Source organism: Microcaecilia unicolor, chromosome 12 (assembly GCF_901765095.1).
Source record: "Microcaecilia unicolor chromosome 12, aMicUni1.1, whole genome shotgun sequence".
Taxonomy (NCBI): Eukaryota; Metazoa; Chordata; class Amphibia; order Gymnophiona; family Siphonopidae; genus Microcaecilia; species Microcaecilia unicolor.
Window position 1 is genome coordinate 18,090,987 of NC_044042.1, and position 9,535 is coordinate 18,100,521.

Genomic DNA, 9,535 nt, shown 5'->3' on the forward strand with positions numbered 1-9,535 from the left:
TTAATTTTCCCCTTGCCCCGCCCCCTATCCACCTCTCCTCCAATGGGCAGCTCCGTTGGGGTAACAGAGCACACCAGCGTCCTACGAATCAGCCAGCCACGCTCCCCCCATTCGCACTCAGGTCACCCCCCCCCCGCTTCCTCTTCCCAAGCCTTCTCGAACGGGCCCAGCCCTCATTTAAGGGGGGCTCTTCGAGACAAGCTCTCGGTCGATTTATCACTGGTAGGCAAAACCATCTTAGTTTTAAACTTATTATCTGTTTGGACATGTAATTCCAAATTTTTAAGAGAAGCAGGACTGACTTGGTCTTTCCCTGATGACCTAATACCATCTGCCAAACCCTATTCCAGCTTCTGTCTCAGTACAAGAGTTACCTGAGGCATTCTCACCTCAAAGTGGCACTGATGGCCTGCTCAGTTTTGGTGGTGCCTATATGAGTCAGCTGAGCCTCATCAGAGTTTTCATTTTACTATGACTACTGGCCCAGGCCCGAGCCTAAAACTTTCATCCACACTCCTAATGAGGAAAACCCACACAAACATAGAACATAGAAACAGATAAGCATTCTGGGCAGAATATTGAATTCATCTGAATGTTATACCTTGTGGTTCTGTACTTTCATGATTTTAACAGTTGTTTTTTGTGGAATTGCTCAATACCTACATCTGTATTGAGCCTAATTCCAGTGGTCTGTCGTCCAATAACTTATTTCAGGGGTACTCTGTGTCGGTCTTCGAGGTCCACAACCCAGTTGGGTTTTCAGGATTTCCACAATGAATATGCTTGAGATATATTTGCATACAATGGAGGCAGTGCTCATTGGGGAAGTCCTGAAAACACGACCATTTTGTACCTATGGACTTCTTAGCATATAGCATGCTAAATCCATTAGCATACCTTGGTAAAAGGACTCCATATTGCCTAACTGCAAGGGGATGTACCCATGGGCGGAGCCTGGGCATGTCTCCCCGTTAGGTGCTTAATTTACAGAATACTCTAAACTACACACATCAGTTGGCATACCTAGGCACCCAACTTACGCCTTCCATTGATGTGGTATAACAGGGTGCGCCAATGCCGACTACACTAGTCCTAATATAATTTGCACCTCCAACGTTCCATGTCTGGATGCCTGGGTTCGTAAAATCTCCTGACATCAGCCAGCCTCCAGCGTTCCATTCCCCCTCACTGCCCCGCCCTCGCATCAAGACGTAATGATGTCAGAGGGCGGAAAAGTGAGAGGGAAGGGAACGCTGGAGGCGAGCTGACGTCAGGAGTGTTACCAACGGAACGGAAGCCAGCGCTAGCCAGCCAGAGAATGTTCAGGTACAAATCGAGGGGAGGAAGAATCGCGGGACATCGAGAGGAGGAAGGGAAGGGGAGGGCAGAGGAGAATTGATGGACATGGATGGGATGGGAGGATAGTAGAGGAGAGAATCGCAGGAAACTGATGGGAGGGCAGGGAAGAGAAGAATCGCTGGACATGGAGGGGAGGGCAGGGGAGAGAGAAAAAAAAGCTTACATGACAGCTTTCCTAGGGCCCGTTTCATTGTTGAGGAAACGGGCATGGTTCCACAGAACCTTGATGCCAATATTAAATTAGTGCTAAGTGAACAGCATCGGGGCACCTAAACAGAGGCACCAATTTATAGACTTACTCCAGTTATGTGTATTTGTGTAGTGCAGCAATACCATGTAACACACTGTTGTAAGGCTCATTTAGTCTCTACCCACTTTGCTTCCTGGCCTAACGTCATCAACGACCCCCAGGCGATCTCTAGTTTTTCCCTTGCCTCTTTGCAACTAGGGATCCTCTGTGCCTGTCCTTCCTGAATTCCCCTGCATTTTTCTCTCCACTACCTCCTTTTGGGGTCCTTTTACTAAGGTGCACTGAAAAATGGCCTGCGGTAGTGTAGGCGAATGTTTTGGCCGTGCGCAGATCCATTTTTCAGCGCGACTGCAAAAAAATGCCTTTTTAAAAATTTTTGCTGAAAATGGACGTGCGGCAAAATCAAAATTGGGCGCGTGTCCATTTTGGGTCTGAGACCTTACCGCCAGCCATTGACCTAGCGGTAAAGTCTAATGTGGTAACTAGGCAGCAATGACCTACGCGCGTCAAATGCCACTTGATACGCGTCTGATAAGCGTGTCCGAAAATAAATTTTCGGACATATCGGACGCCTATCAAAAATGAAATTACTGCAAGAGCCATGCAGTTGCCAGGTGGTAACTCCATTTTGGTGCACGTTGGGCGTGTGTAGACGCTTACATGGCTTAGTAAAAGGGCCCCTTTATTTTTTGTAATGCACAATGATCCCCTCTCTCTCGTCACTCCAGCTATTTAGGGAGGTACAAGCTGTGATCACTCACTACGCATGAGACCCAGGGCGAGTCAACGTTTATATTTTGAAAAGAATCCAGAATCATAAAAGTGCAGATACTGTGTTAAAATATGGAGATCCCATGGCCTGACAGTAAACATGATAGTGTGAGATAACGATGGGAGAATAAGTCCCTCCTGACCAGCTGTGCTTGGTGTATTTGTCTTGGACATGACTCCATGGTAAGTGGACACGTTTCCTGTAGTCCTGTGTCCGTTAGATTAAGCAGACCATATGAGAGGGGAAATGGATTCTAACTTCATTTGTCCCAGAGCAGCTTAAAATAAGTAGAGATGGGAATGGTTTTGGTTTTTATTTATTTTTTATAATTTAACCAAACTCCTATAAACAGAGGGGGAATCCAGAATAAAATTACCCAGGTGGTGTGAATCACCAGCATGACATCGAAAGAGAAGAAGGCCCATATTTTGACGCAAATCGGAAGATGGACGTTTCTTCAGGGTTGTCCAAATCGGTATAATCGAAAGCCGATTTTGGACGTCCCCAACTGCACTCCGTCGCAGAGACTGCCAAAGTTCACGGGGGGAGTGTTGGGCGTGCCTAACACTTGAAAGTCCTTGACCCATAATGGGAAAAAAGAAGGACGTCCCTGACGAGTACTTGGACGTTTTCACCTGGCCCTGTTTTTCTTACCACAAAGGCACAAAAAGGTGCCCGAAATGACCAGATGACCACCAGAGAGAATCGGGGGTGACCTCCTGTTACTCCGTCAGTGGTCACTAAACCCCCTCCCACCCTCAAATAAACATTTAAAAAATACTTTTGTGCCCAACCTCAGATGTCATACTCAGGTTCATGACAGCACATGCAGGTCCCTGGAGCAGTTTTAGTGGGTTGCAGTGCACTTCAGACAGGCGGAGCCAGCCCCCCCTACCTGTTATGTTTGTGGAGGAAACAAGCGAGCCCTCCAAACCCACCAGAAACCCACTGTACCCACATCTATGGCCCCCCTTCACCCATAAGGGCTATGGTAGTGGTGTACAGTTGTGGGTGGGGGGGGGGGGGTTTGGGGGGGCTCAGCACAAAAGGTAAGGGGAGCTATGTACCTGGGAGCAATTTATGAAGTCCACTGCAGTGCCCTCTAGGGTGCCCGGTTGGTGTCCTGGCATGTCAGGGGGACCAGTGGCACTACAAAATGCTGGCTCCTCCCACGACCAAATGGCTTTTACCCATTGTACACCACTCGGGATTTTGTAGACTTCAATCATATCCCCCTCAGGCCTTCTCTTTTCCAAGCTGCAAGAGCTCTACCTTCTTTAGCCTATCGTCATATGAGAGGATTTCCATCCCTTTTATCATTTTGGTCGCTCTTCTTTGAACCTTTTTCTAGTTCTGCTATATCTTTTTTAAGATAAGGTGACCAGCATTAAACACCAATACTCAAGGTACGGTCGCCACCTTGGAGCGATACTGAGGCATTATAATATTTTTGGTCTTATTTTGCATCCCTCTCCCTAATAATTCCTAGTATCCTGTTTGCTTTTTGGCCACCACCTTCTCCTATGCACTGGGAGGAGAGCCTAAGGAAGCGCTATAGAAATGATAAGCAGTCGTAGTAGGTATGAGGAAATCAAAGCAAGATATTCCATTTTAGCACTTTTCTTTTTTTGAAAATGAAAGCATAATTAACAACATTTTGTTGCTTTTGTATTCCATTTTAAAAAAGAGTATTATCAGCCCCCCTCCCCCAACCTCCCTCCCTTCCCCCACAAGAACACACTGTCAAAATGAGAACAACAAATCCACCTTGGCCCTTTCCTCAATTCTTTCATCTTCCTGGTAATGGCAGAGGTCCAAAGTGGAGCAATTTCCAGTCACCTCTGCCCCTCTGATGCCATGTTCCAAAACGGTGCTGGCTATCCGAATGTAGGAGAGAGAGTGAGGGTCCAAGGAGAACCTTCAACCTGACACCATTTATTATTTCAGGATGTATTTCCCCCTCCCCACCCCCCGTTTTGTCTTATTCTGTTTTAAATAAAGAAAACCACATGAGAAAAACCTCAAGGAAAAAAAAATCAAAGCCAAATATTTTTCATGGTGGTGTTAATCCTGAGGGAGGTGATGGGGACAAGAAAAGTGACCGAATTCAAAAGCGTGCGGGAAAGAGGATGAAATCAAGGCAGAACTTAAATGACCTTCATACTTTAATGAGGGCACAGAGAGTGTAACTTGCATGAAGCAGCCGATACAACTCTGGGCACCTTATTGGGTCATTTACTATGTTACAAACCTCTATTGGAAATTTCCCTTTAAATGATAAATGACCTTAGAGATCCATGCCAAAGCACCAACTGAGGCCAGTCCCCCATTGAACGCAGGAAGGGATTTTGAACTAACTTCATGCTTTTTCAGTAGTAAGTCAAGGTGAGAGATTTACTCCTTATATAGAGGATGACCCTATAGTGATAATACTACAAGACTACTGCTAGAGGGCGTAATTTTCCCAGTGCCGACCCCGACGACAGTGTAGGGGGACTGCTGCCACCCTGGACCAGTGACTCACCAAAGTTGACCCTCAGGTGAGACCTGTGAGGCTGGGGTCATGGAGCAGGTTTTTCTGTCAGGGGTGGGGAGTTTTGTGATGGGGTGAGGTATTCTGTTGAGGGGCAGGGTTGTGTCTGCAAGGTATCGAAACAGGGAGAGGGATCGGGGAGGGGGGGTTCTGAGGTAAATCAGAACTTGGGGCAGGGGAGATCAGAGAAAGAGGAACCAGATGAGGGGAAATGTCTTTGGGTGGGTGGGCTGCACGTACCCTTACAATTGAGGTGACGCTAAGGGCAGCCATGCTATCTGCAGTTGTGACGGCTAGCGAGTTGTACCGACCTGCACGCTAACTGTCCCTGATGGCCAAACTCCCGACCTGCCCACATCACACCCGGTTCCCACCTCCTACTTACATTAAACAGCCAGCATGGGTTTGGTCTTCCACTGCCAGTTTTAATCCCTGCAAATTCGAATTACTGTTTAGCATGCAGTAGAACCAGGGCTTTTTTGAGGGGGTACTTGGAGGTACTGAGTACCGGCACCTTTTCTATTATCTGGTAACATTGACCCAAGGTCCTCAAGTTTTAATGAAAGAGCTCAGGCTCTACACACCAATTCTGCCTTGTCATAGTTTCTGTGACTGGTTGCAGGGGGCCTGGCTATTGTGGGGTAGGTCCCTCAGTGATCACCCCACCGATGAAGGGTGGCCTGGCATTTGAGTACCGGCACCTTTTTTGCTAGAAAAAACACACTGAGTAGAACCCACACAAGCTGCTTAAAATAGCTTAATAAAAGGACTTCTAAGTTTCCAGCTGAAAATTCATGATAAAGGCAGAGGGCCATCTGACTGTGATAATGTGAGGAAGCCCCAACATCTGGCATCCATGTAGAACATCCCTAAAGAAGCAGAAGCCAAAGAAGTGCCTGGGCATCCATTCAAAAACACTCAGGCATCACCAGACACTGTTAGCACAAAATTTCAGGAGAGAAGAGAGATATATTTTTTAACAAATTTGAGTCTCAAAGGAAAGCCCTGAGCCTTGGAGTTACATTCACCTCTCCTGACCCATTTCGCTTTTAACTTGCAAAGTGATTTAGTCTTGGAGGGATTTCAGCTTTCCTTGGCGGCTCCTTGGAGTACTTTGATGGAGGGTAGAGGAAGGTGCTTAAGGAATACTCTTTTGGAAAGGGGGGTGAGTGAGTGACAGCCTCTAGCAAACATCCTTGTCACCTGGTATTGCTTCCCTGAGCACAATACCTGGCCCCTTCTCTGTGTGTTTCAAAAATAAGGATTTGATTCATTACAATTTTTTTTTCATTTCCCTTCTTTTCTTTCCTTTTGTTTCTTAAAAACAAACAGAATTGTAAAAAAAAAAAAAACTGAGTGGGTCTTCTGCTCTGAACTGGTGAATATATTTATTTTCGAAAGTACATAAGTACATAAGCACTGCCACGCTGGGAAAAGACCAAAGGTCTATCAAGCCCAGCACTCCGTCTCCGACAGCGGCCAATCCAGGCCCCAAGAACCTGGCAAAACCCCAAAATTTAATAACTATCAATAGACTTTTCCTTCAGGAATCTGTCCAGACCCCCTTTAAACTCAGCAAGGCCAGCTGCCGTCACTACCTTCTCCGGCAATGAGTTCCAGAGTCTAACCACGCACTGAGTAAAGAAAAACTTTCTCCGATTTGTTTTAAACCTACCACATTCTAATTTCATCTTGTGTCCCCTGGTTCTATTATTGTTAGAAAGCGTAAACAAACGCTTCACATCTGTCCGCTCTACCCCACTCATTATTTTGTACACCTCTATCGCCGACACAAATCGGGAGATGGCCGGCGATCTCCTGAACCCGGCCAAATCGGTATAATCGAAAACCGATTTTGGCTGGGTTCAACTGCTTTCCGTCGCAGAGCCAGCAAAACATCAAGGGGGTGTGTCAGCAGGGTATTGAAGGCGGGACGGAGGTGGGACGGGGGCGTGCTCACGAGATGGCCGGCTTCGCCTGATAATGGAAAAAAAAAAGCCAGGCTTGACGAGCATTTCGCCGGCTTTACTTGGTCTCTATTTTTTCAAGACCAAGCTTCAAAAAGGTGCCCAAACTGACCAGATGACCACTGGAGGGAATCGGGGATGACCACCCCTTACTCTCCAAATGGTCACCAACCCCCTCCCACCCAAAAAAAAAAGGAAAAAAAAACTTTTTTGCCAGCCGCTATGCCAGCCTGAAATGTCATACCCAGCTCCCTGACAGCAGTATGCAGGTCCCTGGAGCAGTTTGTAGTGGGTTTAGTGCACTTGAGGCAGGTGGACCCAGGCCCATCCCCCCCTACCTGTTACCCTTGTGCTGGTAAATGGGAGCCCCCCAAAACCCCCCATAACCCACAGTACCCACATGTAGGTGCCCCCCTTTCACCCCTTAGGTAATAGTGTAGAGTTGTGGGCAGTGGATTTTGGGGGGGATTTGGGGGGCTCAGCACACAAGGGAAGGGTACTATGCACCTGGGAGCAATTTGTGAAGTCCACTGCAGTGCCCCCTAGGGTGCCCGGTTGGTGTCCTGGCATGTGAGGGGGACCAGTGCACTACGAATGCTGGCTCCTCCCATGACCAAATGGCTTGGATTTGGTTGTTTCTGAGATGGGCGTCCTCGGTTTCCATTATGACCGAAAACCGGGGACGACCATCTCTAAGGACGACCTAAATGTTGAGATTTGGGTGTTCCCGACCGTATTATCGAAATGAAAGATGGCCGCCCATCTTGTTTCGATAATACGGGTTTCCCCGCCCCTTCGCCGGGACGTCCAGCGAGGATGTCCTCAGGAAAACTTGGGCGTCCCGTTCGATTATGCCCCTCATAGATAGAAAGAGAGTAAAAAGAGTTTAGATAGTTGATAAGGGTGACTAGTAACTAATGTTAATGGTAGTGTTAGCAACAATTTCATATCGGTGCTTATATTCCACTCTTTCGATTCAGTGTCAGCCTCTGAGATCTGGTCTTTTTGCAAAGGTTTGGGGGGGAGGGGGGGAGAGGGACAGTGACTGGGAAATCTCAATTTTTTATATAGGTTCACTCCTTTGTTGACACTTCTACTGTTGCCTGTCAGACCATAGGTCCAAGCCAGTCTGAGACAAAGTTTCGCTTGCCCACAAGCATCAAGAGCCACTGTGAAGCGTCACAAGCACAACAGCAGCCTGGCAAAGCCCTGCAGGTTGAGGATGAAAGTGAAGGCTCGTTCAGGGCAGAGGCGTAGCCAGACTTCGGATGGAGGGGGGTCCAGAGCCTGAAGTGAAGGGCGCCCCCTGGCGCCGACAACCCCCCCCCCCCCCCCCCGCCATTGCCGACCCCTCCGCCGCCGCCACCACCACCAACAACTTTGACCCCCCCCTGCTGCCGACGAACTTCTTGACCCCCCTCCCACCGCCAACCCGCCGTCGCCTACCTTTGCTGGTGGGGGACCCCAGCCCCTGCCAGCCGAGGTCCTCTTCTTCTGGCGCAAGGCTTCGTTCTGTTTCGTTCTGCAGGACGTCAGACTCAGAAACAGAATGAAGCCTTGCGCCGGAAAAAGAGGGCCTCGGCTGGTGGGGGCTGGGGTCCCCCGCCAGCAAAGTTAGGCGACGGCGGGTTGGCGACGGGAGGGGGGTTCGAGAGGGTCATCGGCAGGGGGGTCCAGGGCCAAATCTACGGGGGCCCAGGCCCCCGTGGCCCCACATAGCTACGTCACTGGTTCAGGGATCGGTGGAGGAAATCAGTAAATTTAGTGGTAAAAGCAAACTAGCCACCACGGAGAGGTGTCCTATTTTAGTACTCACTCTGCATTGTTAATTCAAACTTATGGTTATCATGCTGGCCTGGCTGGAGGCCAGAACACTTGCAAGGTCCTAGCAACATGTACTGGGCCAACATAAGAATGATCCGTTTCCTTGGCTCCATTTTTCCGTGTTGAGCATGGGAACAGACTGTGCTATAAACACAGAGATATTCCTATCAGGTTCCATGTATTAAGTCGTCTGGGAATTATAAAACCTTCTTTTCTATGGTTTATGGTTTATTCAGAATTTCATATACTGCTCTTCCTGAGACCATCTATTAAAACGACACTACTACAAATTCTCTCGTACTTTTTAGAGCTGTACCGAACAGAATATTTTACTATTCAGCCGAATACGAATACCGAATATGAATAACGGGCCTTGAGCTTTAACATAAAAAAAATAACAAAAGAAGCAACGCGAAATCAGAGATCAAGTATTTAGCACAGTAGAGCCCGGATTATTCGTATTTGAATTTAAATCACTATTCGGCCAAATACAAATAATGTATTCAGGGCACTATTCAGGGCCCAATACAAATATTTGGTACAACCCTACTTCTGAGTTTAGATTTATACTGGAAATCAGGGTCCAGGGTAGAAAAAGGGTCCCTAAGTTGCATCTGAAGCAATAGAGGGGAAAGCCCCTTGAGCATCAACGGGAGACGTGAGAATTCAACCCTTGCTTTCCTATTTTGTACCCTGCTTCTCTAACCACTAGGCTTCTCCTCTTCTCAGGCTAAGCAGACTGAAAGGAGCACCTTAGATCTTATCACAGCCTGGGTTTCTAGTCTAGTATACATATCGCTCACTGCTACATGACAATGTACACCTTATAG